The sequence below is a fragment of the Plectropomus leopardus genome, chromosome 22 (assembly GCF_008729295.1).
Source record: "Plectropomus leopardus isolate mb chromosome 22, YSFRI_Pleo_2.0, whole genome shotgun sequence".
NCBI classification, from domain to species: Eukaryota; Metazoa; Chordata; class Actinopteri; order Perciformes; family Serranidae; genus Plectropomus; species Plectropomus leopardus.
The window spans coordinates 16,011,138-16,030,156 of record NC_056484.1 but is presented as its reverse complement, the minus strand read 5'-3'; the positions used below and the strand labels follow the sequence as shown (position 1 = coordinate 16,030,156).

Sequence of the window (19,019 nt, the reverse complement as noted above, 5' to 3'; positions counted from 1 at the left end):
TGCTGCTTTTGTGCAATTGAGAGTAGCCTACATAAAAATGCAGGCTCTATTGCCTTTCCTGTCCGGGTAGACTAAATGTTGCAATTTTAAACATTTTTACTTACATTTTTGGATCTAAAAACATTGGGAAGTATGTATTCAAATTAGAAGGTGCATATAAATATTTTTCTAGATTTTAATGTTAAAAAAAAGGTGATATGTGAACGAATAAATTCAAAAATTCATTTTCAAAAATTTTTTTTTTCATTGCAATGAATTCAGCGGTGCTGAAATTTCTATATTAACTATGCAATGGCTGTTAAAATTTAAAAACGTATATCTGTTATTTGCTGCCATAGCCATCCAGTAACCATCTGGTGTGCAGAGCGTTAGTTGAGTATTACTGCATTACAATATCACACTACCAGAAGGATCTCGCTCGTTAAGTTTGGAGGGATGAGGCTAAAATCTGACGTTCTTAGGATCATTGTTGTTGCTTTTTAAATTGATGACCTTTGCTCTGGCTTTAAACACATGTTCTGTTAATGTAAAAATATCCCTTGCCTGATTAAATTACATACAAACTCAATCCTTTTAGTAGATTTCATGGAAGAAAGACAGGACATGACTACAAAACAATTTGAAAGTATTTACTGTCTTTGTCACAATGAGAATTCTGAGAATTTAGGTCAAATGGTTAATTTGAGAATCTGTCTACTCTGAAAATGTCTGATGGATTTGCTAAACAAGGTCACCCTGACCCGTTCTGACTACACCAACCTGGTGGAAAATAAATGTAGGACTGCAACCGCTGATTATAACCTTGGAGTCTTTGAGTTGTAGGGTTTGTGTTTGGATCGGTGTAGGAAACTCATGTATTAAATAACATCCATGGGGGAGAATACTGTTGTTGACACTGCTGCGGATGAATATGGAGATGATAAAATTATCTCTCTAGGGTTCTAGATTGTGGATTTGAATTGCAAAAGGTAATTTTCATAACTATTGCATTGGAAAATCTAATGAGTTTTAACTATCAGAGAGATCATGTTGGGGCGGGTGAGTCAGCTATACTCGCTTAAAGTAGCCGAGATGTTGGTGAAGTAAATGTTTTCATGGTGCAAAAAAGATGCTTAAGATTATGGATCATAGTAGTCATTCTATTCACTATTTGTATCCATAGTAAGCTTTGCACTGGCTCCTTGTTTCATCAGTTTTCTGGCTCCTCTCAGCAAAAACAAGTTTTAACAGCCACCCACTGTTTTTATGTTTTAATACTTGCTAATAAAATGTTGAGCAAATAAATGATGTTGTTTATGAGCACCACAGTGTCCGTCAGTCCGACTGCAATCAAACTGTCAAATGATTTCCTTGCCTTCTCAGCAGTGACCCTCTTCCACAGTGATGATGACATCTATCATCTATTCCTGGCAGAACAGAATGTGCTACTGTACATAAAAATTTGAATATATTTGATTGGTGGATGTTGTTGCCAGGCTGCAAAGTTGGATGCGGATGAAAAGCACAACACACAGACATTCTTCTTAACTTTGATCAAATATTTGCTCGCCTTCCTCCCACAACGCATTTTCTTTTGTGTCATTGCCTGGAGGTTACTTCTGATCAGATTTGTTTTGCATAAATGTGTAACAACATCACCGAATCCTTGATTTCTCAGTATGAGCGTCGTCTCCCTCTGCACTAATAACGGCTCGTCTCTTATAAACAATCACTAATATGTTAAATATGTAAAACAGTGCCTCTCTATTTACCAACTGTCTCTGCAGAGCATGTCTTCATCCCACGTCATACGTAATAATAATGTGCTAAATAGCATTGTCAACACGATTATTTGAAGTCGGCTGGCCTATATTTATTCATATACATTGAAGTCTGATTAGGGGTTGATTAAAAGTTGAAGTCTAAAAGTCATGTACCTCTTTCTGGAAAGAGATAAAATGTGTATATATATATATATATAATATATATATATATATATATATATATATAATGTCAAAAAAAAGTCTGCATTTCTGTAATTATTTTTAGAATATTGTATTTTTTTTGTCCTTTAAGTGACGGAGAAGAGCTTTAAACCTTGTTAAAAGATAAACCATCAAAAGACAAGCAGAAATTATTTTGGTATCACATGCAGCACCCTGTTTGTATTTACACCAAAAGAAAAATAGTGTTATAAAAGTGCAGAGTGTTTTAGAGTGTTTTAGAGCGACGTCCCGGTGTTGGTTGTCATGCGCTGTTGTTGCCTAAACCTAACCATGTGCAGCATAATCTGATTTAAATGGACCCTTTTTTGGGCTTTTGTGTGCAACTTTCATAGGAATGAATGGGGCCCCACCCCCAAACGTGTATCCAGTTCTCTTTATATATCTATGCCCCACATGCTGGAATCGTTAGCATGCCCAGCTAGCTTTCGTTTAGTTATAAAAGCCTTGTTCATGACTCGCATATGCACTTCGTAGTTTTTTACTAACCGTGTGGGAGCCAAATGCTAGGTTATAGGAGTTTTTGCAGTTCTGTTCAGCTCTTTATTTGATTTGGGGAGGTTTACACTCCCCTAACCCTTGCCAACATTAGTCAAGATAGTGTTTTGTTAGCTTAACACTCATCATGCATTTGGACTGGTTAGCGCTACACTGCAGAACAAGAAAAAAACCCAACAATGCTTTCTTATTTCATCTATGTGGACGATCAACTAGAGAAGATGCTAACTGCTTTCCCGGGACACACAACCTTAGCCTCTCTATTTTCTTAAAGATATAAGTATGTAGCCATCACATTTTTAGTGAAGAGCGCTTTTTACCAAAAATGCATTTAAAACAAGTCAGGAGAAAATATGAATAAGTAAGCTGAAGACAGCGTTTTCAACCAACCCATGGAGCTAACTTTGGAGGTAACTGTTGGCACTTTAGCCACCAAAATCAACAGTAGTAGAAAAAAGCCTTTTTTCCTTCCGATGTCTAAATGCAACAACCCACTGTTACAAACAATCGAGAGGTAACTGTGCCGTGTTATCACTGATAACTGCATGTGAGCCATGTGAGAACAGAAAGCTTTTCCTGCTGAGGGTTTAGTGTAGCTGTTATCAGGAGCAGGATACCAGAGCTAATATAGGGATGTTCATTGTCTTGGCTGACCCCTTATCACACAAACATGGTCATTATTTGTTTATATAACTTGTGAGCTGTACAGGCAGTTGTTTCTGTGTATCTGTTATATGAAGAGATGGAAAATGGCTTTCTTTCAGTAGGCGGGCGTTAGAGGAGCTTATGCCAGTTCTCTCTGAGCTGGACTGGTTATGTTGAAAGTTAAAAATCCCACGCACAATGTATACTGCTACATGTGGACAGACAGGCAGACAGGCGTTTTGATACAAGCTCTTCAAAGAGGAGAGCGACTCTGAGGTCAGGACAAACTGAGGAACGTTTAACTGATAATGATGATGGAGACATACTCATCCACTCAATTAGCAGTGAGATGTTTTCTTTAAATGCCCAAACAAAAAATGATGTTAAGCCATTATTGTTAATAAAAGCTAGTGTGGGGTTGATTTTATGTGTTCGTCAATATCAGAGCTTTTACAGAAATGATTTAAAGTAAGTTTCGAATATGCACTTTGTATGAGGTGGGTGATGAGCAGCAAGTAGAAAATGTTGGCTTTGTATGTTTGCAACATTCAATAGTGTCATATCAACACTTAAAGTGACATATGAACTGAGTTTGTCATCGGGAGGTGTAGGAGGTAGTGGATTGTGTGTTATCTCAGCGAAGTGTTGTCTTTGACATCAGCAAACATCAAAACAAATTGAGTTAATGCTGCAGCATCCCGTCAGTGTGTTTCCAGCAATTTTTAGTTTCAAAAGTATGTTTTGTACTGACCTGTCCATACGTTTCCAGGTGCTTTTTATGTTCCAAACCTGGGTGTTTGCAACACATTAACGGGGCTAGTGCCACGAAAAGTGTTTTTATTTCTTTTCTTACAGAGACATGACATGCTGCTTTTCCTTCTATGAATTTTGTGCCTAAACCTAACCACGTGTTAACCACAGCTTTGTTCAAATGTAAAGTTTCAACATATCCACTACATAATAGCATGCAAATGTAGCATATCTGTGGTACAATGCCATCATGTATTGTGCTGTCTTGTTTGTGTCGAGACAAACAAAAACATTCAGTTGCTTCACTTTTGGGTGTAAACTTAAATCAAAACAAAAATTGTAAAAATAGCACCTTGGAACAAACATAATGTTTCCCCATTCTAAAAAAAAAAAAGACTATTCAAATGTCTTTGATACGATTAAAATTGGCTTCAAGTGTTCAAACAGCAGTAGCCTTGAATGGGAGTTTTACAACAATAACAGCACACTTGGGAATACAAGCCATTCTGCTACAGCAAGTATTTTACTCCTACTTTCAACTTTAAAAAAAAAAAGCCAGGGAAGCAAATTTAATTACTTTTACTTTTTACAGTAAATTTTTGGTTAACCCGCAATACTGGCGGTAATATGTTGCTAATTTATCAGCATAGATCCAGGGACAGCTGATGAATCGTACCTGGTAAGAAGTCCATGCTGGTGATTAGAGCTAGATTAATACCTTGTCCTCTGGTGTGAAGCCATTTACACTGATTTAGGAAAGAACTATCAGTAGATACTCACCACGGTCCTATTGGCAGCCAGCAAGATGGTCATTACTAATCTAAAGGCACCTGCGGGAGGGCAAAAAGGAGTGAACGGATGTGAGTGTTTCCATGCGTGTGTGTGTGTGTGTACGTGCGTGTGTGTGTGTGCAGTGCGGAAAGGTTGAGACATTGCGACGGGGTCACACTTATAAGATGTGGAGGTCAACGGCAAAGATCAGTTAAGGTCAATCCTGTAATGGGAGCCATTTTTCATTAGGCGCATTTCTCATCCCGGGCCTCCACGTGGCAGCAAGAGTGAGGTAGTGAACTGCAGAAAATGGCATTTCAATGTGCGTAACCTCTCGCCTTGCAACGTCCCCTCTTGACAGGGAATGGCAGGTCCTTCTCATCTCTCTCAGGCTGGCTCGTATATCACTCACAGCTCTTGCCCACCTCTCCATCCCGGGAGACGGAGGCCTGAGAGAGCGAGAGGAAGAGTGCGGGTGATGTGGGTGGACTGCTCTTCAATCTAGCAGCTACTCAACAATCAGCAACACATCTATCACCAGCCCTAAAAGTAATTTTGAACCGACTGACACACATGCGCGCGTCTCCCCGGCCTGTGATATAGATGAATTGTAGATGACAGCCACTGCGCTGCCTTGAACACTTAAAAAGGCATATCGACTCCCTTTATGACGCATCAGTCCAGCACATAGACCAAGCCGGTGAGGATGAAAAGGACTGCAGTGTTGTCCTCTGTAGAGCAAGACAGTCCAGCCACTTGGTGGCACTAGCAGCCAAAATCAATGAGAGAAAACAGAAGGCAGCGTGTCTGGAAAAAACAGATAGAGCTGTATGAATATTCTGTTTCCATAACAAAGCATCAAGAATGAACAGCAGGCAAAGGACTATCAAAATAAATCATGTGCTGTGAACATCTTATTAAAGATGAATATTTCAGTTTTGGGGGCTGCTGTGGGAGCAGAACGGTCTGCCAGGAGCACTGTGGGTGACTTCATGTGAGGTGGTGGGAGCCTGTGCACAAACACCATGCACATGCAGCGAATGCATTCTTTGCATCTGATAGAGAGCCCCTCTGTGTGCCAGTGCTCCTTTCCCTTTCACTTTCCTCCCTGCTTCACACTGGCTGAAAGACACACTTTTTTCTCTCAAGCTTGAGAAAATCAAATACACAATAGCAGGACACATGGACAAGGTCTTCCACAAATGGCAACCTTTTCTGTCTTATTTGTCCGATTTACAGGCCCTGCCCGACTAACTGCTGGTTTTATTACATTTTTGTTAAGTCTATGTGCTCTTTTCACTGTAAATGATCCATAGTTTGGGGTGTGGATGCTGGTGTGCTTGGATTCTTGTCTTTTGTTTGGTTAGTTTATTTTGCTTCATTTCTGACCTTTTTAGTTTAATGTTGTTTTCCCCTTTTTTTTTCTCTTTCTCATGTTTGAATATTTCCTGAATATGTACAACTTAAATACTTAACTTAAATATATATATAAATATTTTTTTTAAAAAAAGATGTGCATTGGCACATTTATTGATATATTAATTTGGAATATTCTTTTTTAAAAAAATGACAGAAAAAAGCCCTCTGTGTGCCAGCACTCCTTTTACTTTCAGGCTCCTGTTACTAGCAATTAGAAGTGCAACACTTTCTGAGGACAGAGGGGAAGCTAGTTTGTGATTCAGGTCGTGCTTGAGCCTAAATGTCATTGGCCAGAGTGCAGCAGGTTAATTGAAGGCATCTTGTCATCATGGCCTGCTTTGCTGAGAAGGAGGATGACCTGCTCTAAAATCTGATTGGGCGCTCTTAACACTCACATGCACACATTTTGCATCTACTCTCTCCTTCCTGCTGTGCTGCTGTTCAATAATAATCAGGGCATTTGCATTCATTATTACCATTAAGGTGGAACAATCAGAACACAGACAATGTAAAAGAAGCCCATGCTTTTTTTTAACCCATGAATTAGATTTTTCTGCCCATCCAGGCTAGACTTGAAATAATGAGTTGATTTATCAATTAGTCAGTAATTTCATCATTTAAAACCCCCTCTGTTTAAAAAATGCATTTTGCTCATTGTTCCATCACTGGGATGTTTGACCTTCTCGTGCAGAATGATGTATGGGCGGAGTTTGACACCGAAGGCTGTTTTCAAATTCATCTGCCGAGTGGGGAAAGTTTCTCTGTGCTCACTTAAATATCAGTTTAAGTGATTTATTAAGCAAAAAATGTCAGACAGTGTGTGATTCCAGGCTTTCAAATATGAGGTCATGCTGTTTTTTTCTCTATTTAATATCAGTGAATTGAATATCTTTGGGTTTTGGACTGTTAATCGAAGAGAAGAAACTATTTCAAGAGGTCACCTTTTGATCTGGGAAATATTGCTTTCTGGCCTGTCACGACAATTATGTTATTGACTTATTTTTACAATATATGGACGTGATATCGATCTTATGCTGACCTTGTTATTGTTATCGTAAGAATGTCACCAACATTTTAGCCAATATGATGCCAGAATAAGCATATTAGTCACAGCAACCCTCACCCCCCCACCCTTATTTTCTCTACACCCCACCCACTCACACGAGTTCTGAGAAAAAATAAGAGATAGAAGATAAAACAGTTAAAAAATAATAAAAAAAATAATTTAAAAGATTTAAAATAATATAATGATAAAAAGACAATGAGTTTAAAAAAATATTAAGTTACAAGTACTTGGAAAAATAAGATTTTTAGTTTGGATTTAAAAAAACAAAACAAAAAATTAAATTAATTGAATTTTGGGCAACTCGAAAAGGTATTATAATTTGATATTTTTTGTTCCTTCTGTCTTTCTTTTCTGTCTTTTCTGTCTTTCTTTTCTTTCTCTCTTTCTTTCTTTCTTTCTTTCTATCTATCTATCTGTCTATGTTTTTTTTTCTCTTTCTCTCTCTTAAATAAACAATATTATTGTCATTTTGAGACCATTTTATGCCACTGATAACTTCATAATGGATATATATATATATATATATATATATATATATATATTATTTCTGGGACAGTATATCCACCAAAAACAGTAATTACTTTGACAGTCCTAGACACTTATTTTCTGACATTTTATAGATCTAGAATATGCCATTATTAGATCATTTGTAAAAAAATAAAATTAGATGAATGAATACCGAAGTTAGTAGAAAGATGCAACCCTAATCCAGAACAGTTACTTTCATTCTTAAATACTCATTGATCAGGGGTCTTTCTTATAGCAGAATGCCCATTTTACAGGTAGATATCTGTCAATGATCTGATACAAAAGCAGACAGTAAGGGTTAGGGGTTATGGTTAGTGTGGGACAAATGTAACAGTCATTTCAATTCTAAACAAATTATTAGCAGTGCTAATGTGTTTCCACTGCAGCGTGTTTTTTGGTGCAGCTCGCTCTGCTCTGGTGAGAAGTCTGAAGCTGTTCCTCTTTATAAATATTAATTTTCTCATCTTTCTTTGCCAAAGCCGGAGGCGTCCAGCACAGGTGTTTAGTGAATAACACAGAGGACGACCGGCTAACTGCAGCAGAAACAGGAAGTCGCTGTAATGACTGCCGTCCCTAGTGCAGCCTGGGTAATAATCAGCACTCGTTTGTCATAATAGCAGGTAAATACTCAAGTAGTGCTCGCAGTAGGACGCTGGCAGCAGCGGCGGCCCACAATAATTTTTCACTTATTTTTATTAAGTGAACAGGCAGGCCCGGTCGCTCTCTGTGGCTTGTTAGTGTTTACAGGCACGGCAGCGGGAATGAAAAGGGCGAGTCATGGCAGCATAGCAAAAGCCAGATTCAAACTCGGGTCGTCGAAGTACACGGGTGGTTGCATGAGTGCAGTCAACCATCAGGGGTCCGCATGAATTATTCATGAGGCTGTTTATAGTATTGTTTACAACCTTCCTTTTGCTGATTGCTTGTTGGTAAAAAAAAAAAAAAAAAAAAAATCAATGACTCTATATTTAGTGCATGATGATTTAATAACAGAGGAAGTAAGACGTTATTGCGAAAGGGAGAAATTGTGTTGCTCGGGCTCTCGCTGGCTGGTTATGAAATGTACAAAGCCAAAGCCCGAGGCAAAGTTTTTCTCTGTTGTGCTTGCCATCTCAGTGAAGAAACTCTGAGATAAGACAAATGGTTCAAATGACCTTTGAAAAGATCACCATCTCTCAGTTCGCCTGAGAGAGAGAGAAAGCAAGAGGGAGAGAGCAGAAAGCGAGGGGGCTATTTCTATATAGTGAGGCATAAAAGTGTATTCCCAAACTGTGTGTGTGTGTGTGTGTGTGTGTGCCCAATTCGTCTTCCCCCTCTGAATGCATTCTGCTCCATTTATACAAGTGAAGTTTATTTTTCTCTGTCGAGGACTCAAGTGAGGCAGAAGAAGCCAAAAGGGAGGTGGCTTAAAGTCTGCGTTCATCACTCATTAACAGACAACTTTTGTGATTTTCTTTCATTACTCTGTTTTAATGAACTTAAGTTGGCGCTCAATGCAGAAGGTCTCTCTGCACTGTGAGCTGCTAGCTCTGCCGGCCACATGGGCCTTTCATGGTGCTCATTACGGTTCAGTCCTGGGAGAGTCCGTGTAGCTGGCCAGCTCTCAGTTGTACGCCCACCCCCACCACCAGCTATTCATCTATGTTTGAAATTTCGTCTCCATGGTGCGAGGGGAGACATCCTGTTACAAAAGTGTCGTGAAGAGTTGACAGATGTTAAAAGACTCGACAAAAGTGTAAAAAAAAGATTAAGGTGGAAGCAAGGGCAGGCTTTTTTAATCAGTTTTTCTTTGTTTTTGTGAAAAGTGTGCACATAAATTTTGAATATTCACTGTGTATATATATATATATATATATATATATTATATATATATATATATATATATATAAACCAGAAGCAGCTCACCTCACTTCTTTATCTTTAATACATACAGTACATACCCAGTGCTCTGACATACTCTCATCATCCAGTCAGATAAAGTCATCTTGTATATGTTTTTACAAAATTGCTCCTTAAATGAATAGGCCTAACTTCAGCATGGCTGTAGACTCTTAGGGTCATGTCTAACAGCTGGTGCAAAGTGTTGCACAGTGCAGCATTACTGTTATTGCTAGTTTCCAGGGCTGTGCCTGACTTACAATTATGTCAGTCCAATCATATTTGGCTGTTTAAAGCGAATATTCAATGATCAAGTTTTAAAGTTTTAACAGGCTCAGCAAGATGTCGAATATAAGCCAGAGATTGTACTGTATAAACTTGCTGTGAGCTGTATAGCCACCACTTCTTGTCATAATCTCCCTTTTCCTCTGTGATGCTGTCTGCATGTCACTAGCTGCAAAGAGTAGCATGAAAGTCAAGAGCACTCACTCCGCAGCAAAATCTGGGGACCAAAACGTACCAAGAAGCACACTGACAAACAAACAAAACAAAAAAACGACTGCTTGACTGAAATCTCAGTTGACTGAGGTAACTCAGGGGCAGCCCTATACTAGTTTCAGACAGATGGACTTTTTTTTTCTTTTTCTTTTTCATTTTTAAGGCCAGGGCCTACTTTGTGTAGTAGGCAGCAAATGTACTTGTGCCCATGGGCACACCCATTGATGTGTAGGTCCTAAAATGAGGTGTGGTCAGTTGCAATGTTGGTGTATTGCTATATTGAGGCAGGAGAAAGCAGTTGGGCCACTGACCAACAGAAACCTGTTCTGGCACAGTATTTTCCTATAATTTAGAAGATTAAGATACACCTAAATAGGTGGTTTCAAAATAGGATGAATGGATGGGTTGTTGGATGAAATAGTACATCATTAATGAGGACAATTCTACAATATGAACATAGGAAAGAGCAGAGCACAGATGCAGCGTAACTTCATTAATTATTTCAGAAGCTAAAAGTTAAGTTCTTTCTCCTCTGTCAAATTTATAACTACAGTTTTTAGTTTAGTACTTAAATATCCCACAATATTTGTTGCAGTGACATTACTGCTCTCACTGCATTACTCTCATCAGTTTGGTGGAATTCATGTGCCCAGAACACACCTATGAATTATTAAGGGAGTAAATACAACCCCTTTGCCCTTTGTGCCCATATTATGCATTGTTTAACTAGCGAAAGTGGTGCTGGAAACACTCTTAATGCACTTTTGCCCATGTGCTATAGATCGTTAAAATATGGCCCTTAGTCTATTTTGCCCCCTTACTATCATAGTTAAAAATCTGTCCAGATATTGTCTTCTTTCTGTCCAGCTTCCAAAATCAAGACCAGAAAAGGGGCTGGATAAATATGTTAATATGCTCATTTGAGTAACCTTTAATTATTACCAGGGGCTCACAGCAATAATCTTAACGAGTATTTTCCTCATCAGTGGGGGTTGTTGGGGCAGCCCAAGAGACAGACTGCAGTCACAATTAGGAGCTGAAAAAAGTATTTAACCTCCTCTGCATGTTTTTGGTTCTCTGTGTTTTTATTTATCATCAACAATCTCTTGGAAGATAATTACCAGCAATCAAAGATAAGTCACTAAAGGACAGTGCTGAAAATATAGTAAATATGCTAATAGGGCCTTCATTATCTATCATTAAGAATCAGTCAGGTTTACATAAAATTTCTCATTTCTTTTTGTTATAATAACCTTATCAGGGAAATATATATGTATATGTGTGTGTGTGTGTGTGTGTGTGTGTGTGTGTGTGTATGACTACTTATCCTTAAATCTTTGTGTAAATATTTTGTAAATGCACCAATAGTCAACCCTACAAAATTGCAAAATTGGCCCAATATTGATTATAAGGTATTTGGTCAAAAAATGACATGACACTTGATTGTCTCTTATACAGTGGTTCCCAACTGGTCCAGCCAGTGGGTCCAGATTTCCCATCATACAGTAGTTCAAGGTCCACACATTGGATAAAATACCACATTTTCAATTTTATTTCACAAATTGTAAACAACATTTTGGCTTAGAACACAAAGAAATAAAACATATTGCAAGAATAAATGGAAACAGTACTTCAAAATAAAAGCTACGTGCTGGAAAGCCACTGTACTTAAAATTAAAGTGTATTAGCAGTGCGTATTATTATAAAAACTTGGCATGTTCACAAGTCACTTGCGGCCCATTTAGAATGGACATGCAACCCACTTTTGGACCATAACCCACCAGTTTGGAACCACTGCTCTAATATACATTGCCCTAATATATATCGGTGGCACAATTTCAGTACCAAAACCAAACCCACGTTCTTGCACAAGTGTTTGAATGAAAAGAGATACTTTTTTTAGCCACTTGATATTATGAGTCTCATACTATCGGTTGCTGTAAACTGGGAGTTTACTGTAGCAGTGATTCTGCTGCACTGACTGCTGGGTAAGTACATCAGCTAAATGCTTATTTGTGTTATGTGCGGTGCCACAACAGGGTATTTCCTGGCTCACGAAATTAAAATGTAGAACGACTCGTGCTTCAACATGATGTAACCTATTAAAATTGCGCGCGCGTGTGTGTGTGTGTATTTGTATGTGCAGCATGAGGGGAATACTAGGAGGAGATGAAGTCCGGACAGCAGTATCACTTGTGTCCCAATTAGCAATGCCAGGTTTTGAATGGGTCTTTAACCTTAGCAGAGCTTAATCATGTAATTAACGGGAAGGGAGGGGGGACTGACTGTCTAACGCTACCCTCTGCTAGAGATATTCCCTCCAAAACATCGTCTAGGCTCCATGTTTTCAGAGACAAAGACATCATTAGTGACCTTTAAGACAAGGAGAGGGTTTGCTACCTAAGGCATTAGTCTTTTATTTAGCTGGGCGCAGTTCTAAATGAACGCCTTATTGTTATTCTGCACATGTGCACGTTAATGTGTTATGTGTGGGTTTGTGAAACACCTACTTCGCTGTCACGACTGCCCATCCAGGGTCTCCGCTGATGGCTGATTACCCACCGCTGGCATTTGAGCAGCGGAAGCGGGGCCGCGATCTCTCCAACACGGACGGGCCGCACATCAAGCTGGCTTGAGTGGTTGTTTACAGCGGCCTTGCTTTTAATTGCTCATCAAATTATTAGCTTAATGATAAGACAAGGGAGATTGAAAGGGACATATGGATTCGGACAGTGGCCATCAAAAAGCTGCCAACCACACGTTGCGGTTTTTGCGTGCGCACGGTTTATATTAGCTAAACAAGCTGAAACCTATTTAGCAGTAATCAGCAGAAGCACCATGGAAGATAAAAATCAGCCGTGGGCATTATTCTCCCTTCAGCCTTCAAGAGTGACAGGCCTATTATACAGTGCATGGAATTTATGAGATGATCATCTTTGATGGCCTGGATGTCCGTCGTTCGCTGTAATGTTTTCTATGGTAATGATGCTTCCCCTCTGCCTTTGACCACAAAACCGCCATCCGCCTTGTGACTCCATCTCTCTGCTGAAAAGTGATTGTTGACGGCTCCATTAAAGGGTGAAAAAATATTTTCTTTTCCCTCCACCCCCTCCTCCCACCCACTCAGAAGCTTTATATTCACTCGTCAACCAAGCTTATTTATGTCGCCGTCTTCAGCACGGGGATGCATCGGGTTTGAACTTGTCGCTTTAATGGGGACGGGGGTGATTTGAAACGACCTTGATACAACTTCTGCGCACGGGGGATGTAATGTCGCCGTGGGATTGTACAGGGAATCAAAAGCGGTGGCCTGGAACAGCGTGCACTCACTGTTGGTCATTATGGCTGCCCTATAACCAAGCCACAAATCTGCCATCCATCAGAGGTGTAAAACCATCTCATCTGTCTAATGAAAAAACTGTCATGTTGTGCGTCAGATTTATATTGATGCATCAGTGGTAGGTGATATACCTTCAAATGGATTTGCTTAAGGGTGCATACTCAGAACACTCATCGGTTTCTATCTGGAAAGTGAGACCTCCTAAAGACCAGGATTAACCTGTGAGGGTGGCCAGGGGCAAAACATTAGCCATGGGCTTCTTCTGATCCCCTTTTCACTTTTAGGTTTACATAAAAGCTCATGGTAACTTTATCATATTTCCCCTTTAGCCCCAGACTCCAACTCCTGCGATGATGGAATACTATCCTGCTCATTCAATTAAACACTCTAAAATATGCACTCTTTAGGTATACTATTAACTAGGAAAAATAACAATTAATCGACAACCAATGAATCAGTCATTAAGAATTTAATTGAATTTGTGATATTTAATCGATTAGTCAACAGGATAGAAATTTCTGCTGTGTGGGGGGAACACCGAGAACAGCCGAGCACACACTCTGTGGATTGACACTTGGAACGCAACAATAGCCAATCAGGAAGCAAGACGACTGAAGACAGAAGCACAACAAACAAAGAGACATGGTGACGGTGATAAACGCAAAGCATAAAATGAGCTGAAGAAATGGAGGACCAACTTGTTGATTTGTGGCAAAAACACAAGTTTTTGTACAAAGCTTCCTGTTAAACATACCACAATCAAACTGACAAGGATAGTTGGACAAAAATTGCTACTTCAACGGATGTACCAGGTAGTTAACAGCTAGCTACATTTAGTTCGTTGTCCGCCATGTTTGCTTACTCTAAACTCACGTATGACCACACGATATTTTGAATTTTGAGAGTCAAGTCTCTGGTTGTTGGTAGACAGAATCTGTCAGTGTGTGATGTGCTGTGTTGGTCATCTCGTTGCACACCTCACACTATAAGAAAAAAAACTGTTAAAGCTGTCATTATTTGTCATTGTGTGCGGTCTTTAGTTGACAGGATTGTTTCCTTGGGTTTGTGATGTAACAAACCCTGGCTGTCTGAATCTGTGTTTTTGAAACTCATTTGTACACTGCAGTTCCCAGAAAAAGAAATCCTAAGCCACGGCATTGGCTGCTTATTTTGCTCATATCTCTTGTAGCATATAAAAAATGTGTTTAAAAGGTTGAAAACTTGATTTTCACTGAAGTTGGCCTCAAAAGTTTTGCAAAAGAAAAATGTGTTAACAAGTGTGCTGAAAGTGATTTGAAGCTGTAAATGCAGTCATATTCTACCCACTGCATATAAAAGTAAGAATGTCACTCCAGTGTTCTCGCAAACAAAACCCATCTCCCTCATCATCCATGTTTCAAACTTGATTTATTGCCGACTCAAACAACAGATAGAATATGAAATCTGACCTCTGAGGTTTGGATCTTTTGACACCTGTTTTTCACTCTGGGAATCATAGCAGTAATTGCTTTTGAGGGGTCCCTGATCCATTTACACCGCACTCTGCCTTCCAAAGCCGGAAACATGATTTGTATTTGACACATGTCCTCTTTTCATCTTCTGTTATGTCGCTGCCGTCTTTGTGATGATGTTTATTTGGGGTAGGCGTTGCTTTTGAGTATGAGACCCTCGGGGACGGGGGGTTTTGATCTGTGAGACAGCGCTAGTTTTTATTTGTGATTTGTTACTTTTATGCTTGATCCACGCACTTTAAGAAATACATTTTTACAAATACAATGCGCGCATCATTGAAAAGATTTAGAAAACACAGATGAGTCGATAAAATGAACTTCCAAAAAAACAAAACATTTTACTCTAAAAGAATTATCTATAAAAACAATTCTTCCTGGGGAGTTATGGCACCCTTTTTTCTTGCATTGTACACAAACGCTTTGTAATTATACCAAACACTGAACCACACAAACACACAGGAAGCAGACACTATAAACACTTGATTTGCAATCCAATATCCTCTCTGTTTTTCTCCACTTTGGATCTTGAATATGGAGGTGTGCATTCCAATTATCTGTCGTTGAAAAACGAATGCCAAAGAGTGAAAACAACATCCTACAAAAGAAGAAGAAGGAGAATTTGTCTCTTAGCTGCAGGGGATTCATTTAGACGAAGAATTGGAGAGCAGTGGACGGAAAGGGACCGATCAAACGTTCCCGCTGTCTTGTGGTGGGTGTGCAGTGGCCAAGTCATTGGCATCCACACAAGAATTGGACTCTGAAATTTAGCAAACATCTTTTTTTCTCATTTGTTAGCTTCCAAGCCTTTTCAATCCATTTATCAAAGCAGCCACCAACATTATTTCTACCCTCTGTTTTCTCCTGTTCCTCTATATTTATTACTGCCTCAGTCTCTTTGGATGATGTTAAAATCAATGCCAAGTCCATGCTTGTGTCCTTGTGCAAAACATTTCTTCCCTGAGTTGTCTTGGAGAGAGCAAACTTATCCAGAGTGGGAGCACAGAGATCAAGTCTTAGCTGTTTGAAATGTGTGATTGATGTTTCTCAGGTCAGACACAGACGCCTTTGTTTTGATGTAAATGGTAATTCTTTGTTCTTTTGTTCTATTGTTTCGCAATTGTACTTCTATAAAGGACACGCAGATACATACTGAGGGAGATCTTTTATCCCCCACGTCTTTAATACTGGCTGATTTATCCTGGCGGAGCACAAGGACGATAGCCTCCTCGGGCTGTGAATCATTCTTGCCAGCTGACTCTAATCACCAGCTAATTAATAGTTGATGTGCCGGCTTACAAAAACACGACTGCTATTAACCTGTACATGCTATTGATTTAGCCTTGCTTTAGGTGCTCTGGTGGATTCTTCAGGGAAAATGAACGTCGGGGTGAGCGGAGGTTCTGATATTCTAGGAAATCAAAGTTGAGAGTGTTTAAGAGTGGCCTCAAGAAGTTGAAGATGGAGACTGGTGTTGCCCTGAGTCTTATATTCACTGTTGGATCTACAGTTTATTTCAGGAAAGGCCTGGTCACAGCACCATTGAAACGGTGAAATTTGTTCACTGAAAAAAAAGAATTGTTAAACTAACTTAAAATAATTACTACAGTCAGTAACACATAAAGGGATTATGTTTTTTTTACACCAAGTTATCAAGTTCAGTTGACACAAATGCTTGGAAATCGAGTTGAGTAAACTTTTGTTTACGTGTTACCGCTTGAAATAATTATTTCAAGTTGGTTAACAATTCTCTTACATCACTCTTGACCAATAGCAAGCTGTCTTGACAACGCTGACCTTTGCAAAACCAAAGGAAGTCCAAAATAGCTTCTCAGCTGTGTTGCACAAATTGTATTTCCAACAGAAGAGAAATAGTCTCTTGACTAGACTGCTTGAATTCATAATTTCATTAGAAACCAAGCTAACAAGCTTGCAAACTCTAAGGTATCAAGCAGCTAGCAAACTTTTTCTATATTTTTCTATAATGCATTATGAAGGCATTCGTAGTGAATTATAATGCATTTATAATGCTTTATGACTACACTTATTAAACTACATAATGCTTAGTGATGCACTATATCAGCAATCATATAATATCATAAACGTGACATAATGATATATAAGTGGTCAGTTGCTTATGGATGCTCTTGATTAGTTATAAACTAGAGGTTGGCTGACGGGGCTTATAATGCATTCTACATATACCTATACTCACCAATATACACATCGACAATCAAGGTCTCATATTGTGCTATAGCAGTCCATTCAGTATCAAAAGTTTTCATTTTATGTATAAAAAGTAAGGTACATTTTCACACATTTCTAAGAATCAATGCCTTATAAGTGACTGATGCTTACCATACACAAGTATACTTTGAAAATATACAAACTGACACTCATTGACATCTAAAGACAATGTCTCAGAGAGTTTTTCTGCAACAGAATCAGATTTTGCATAGATTGGGGAACTTCAAGGGTCACTATTTGCAAGATTGTTACCTTCAAAAAGAAAAAAAACATGGACAGAAACTGATGCAGCCCTTGAAATCTCCAGTGAGTATGCTATGTGCTGTAGCTAGCTAGATAACCACTGTCCCCATTTCAAACAGGCGGTGTAGTCATTATGGCTGCCCTGTAACCTGTATGTGTAAAACTGTGGTATTTAGGGGCATCTATTGGCAGTAATAGTATATAATATATCATTATATAATAGTCAGCCTGTTTATAAGGAGCCATTGGCAATTTGTTCAAAATGTCTTGGATATAAGACAAAGAAAAGCAACAAATATTCTTGGGAATATTCTGCACTTTTGCTTGATACATGAATGTTAAGTTCACTATCAAAATAGATTAATATTCTTTGGATTGAATAATCAATAAACCAGTAAATTGTTTCAACTTTTTCTAGCTTCGGGTCAAAATGTGCTAAAATCACAAATTGCAACTGATCAGACATATGTTTATACAATTTTACTGAATCTTAGATGTCACCGTATTTTGAGCTGTGATTAAAATAAATAACATGTTTTGAAATGACTTATCTTAAATTTCTAAAACGGAAGTCTATAATTTGGCAGTTTTTGTACTGCGCTCGGTCTGTGTAATTGGCAGTCTGGCTGTATGGTTAACAGCTTTGTTTTAATTGCCAAAGGGTTTAAAGTGTTGTATCCTTATCACACTTATTTAACAGCAGTTTCTAAGGACTGTAATTTTCTGAGCGATGCATCTGCTGTTTAGCTTAAACAATCATTACATCAGATAAATCAGCGCTTTAGCTTTTTGACAACCTAATCTACAGCTTTTCATCACAAGCCTTTATTTGTTGCTGCCTTTTCCCCCCGCTGCCTTCATCTGCTCAGTTACATTAATAAATGAGATTTCATAGGAAGACACATTTGTGGTTAAAGTGGAGAAAAAAAAAGTCCAAATAAAACCATCTCCTTGACGACGCATGTTTTACAGCTCACCGAGAGGCCGCTGAATTAAGCGTGATGCAAACACGGCAAATTGAATCAATTTGCCTCCTCTAAGTAGATGTGATGCGTGAAGCCTGAATGCTCAAATGAATAAGAGAGAATTTCGGAGTTTAATGATGTTGTTTTTGTTTGTGCATCCCTTTCCCTCTACTTGATGAAGGTTCCAGAAGATCAGGCGTAAGGAAGAGAGATATCAGATAACAAGGCGGCGTGGAGGCGCAGCACGTGGTGTGGCATGCTCCGCCGCCGCAACCACCGGGAATGAAGTGACAGGCCGTGGTGGAGCACAGGGACAGAATCAAGAGGTGAGTGGAGCATATTAAACTGATAAGTGGCCATGCGGAAAATAGTGTGCGCCACACAGACACACAAACACGACTCAGTCCGGATGTCTTTGCGTATGTTAAAGCACATTTGCATACATGTGACCACAGACGGGTGTAGAAACTTTTGAAAGGGGGTTGTGCCGACTATGAGACAGTCTTAAAGAAGCAGAGCTCATTTAGAAACTGAATTATGCTAATAGAAAATAAAATCAATTTAAAAAAGTTAAAAAATCTGTAGTTTCTACTAGCCTACATCCATGGACCCAATTGTAGTTTTGTGTCTGTTTGTGGTCATCAACATCTCTTGGTGGTCCTTTTTCAACCTCGTGTGGTC

The 19,019-nt window shown here is 39.0% G+C and overlaps 1 long non-coding RNA gene across 1 annotated transcript in view; it reads left to right on the top strand.

Annotated features, from left to right (window-relative positions):
• Positions 1 to 18,649, top strand: part of LOC121961138 — a 67,489-nt gene extending 48,840 nt beyond the window's left edge. Inside the window, exon 3 of the long non-coding RNA XR_006107026.1 lies at positions 18,520 to 18,649. This is a non-coding gene — a long non-coding RNA (uncharacterized LOC121961138). The remainder of the gene's footprint in view (positions 1 to 18,519) is intronic.
• Positions 18,650 to 19,019: the final 370 nt, after the last annotated feature.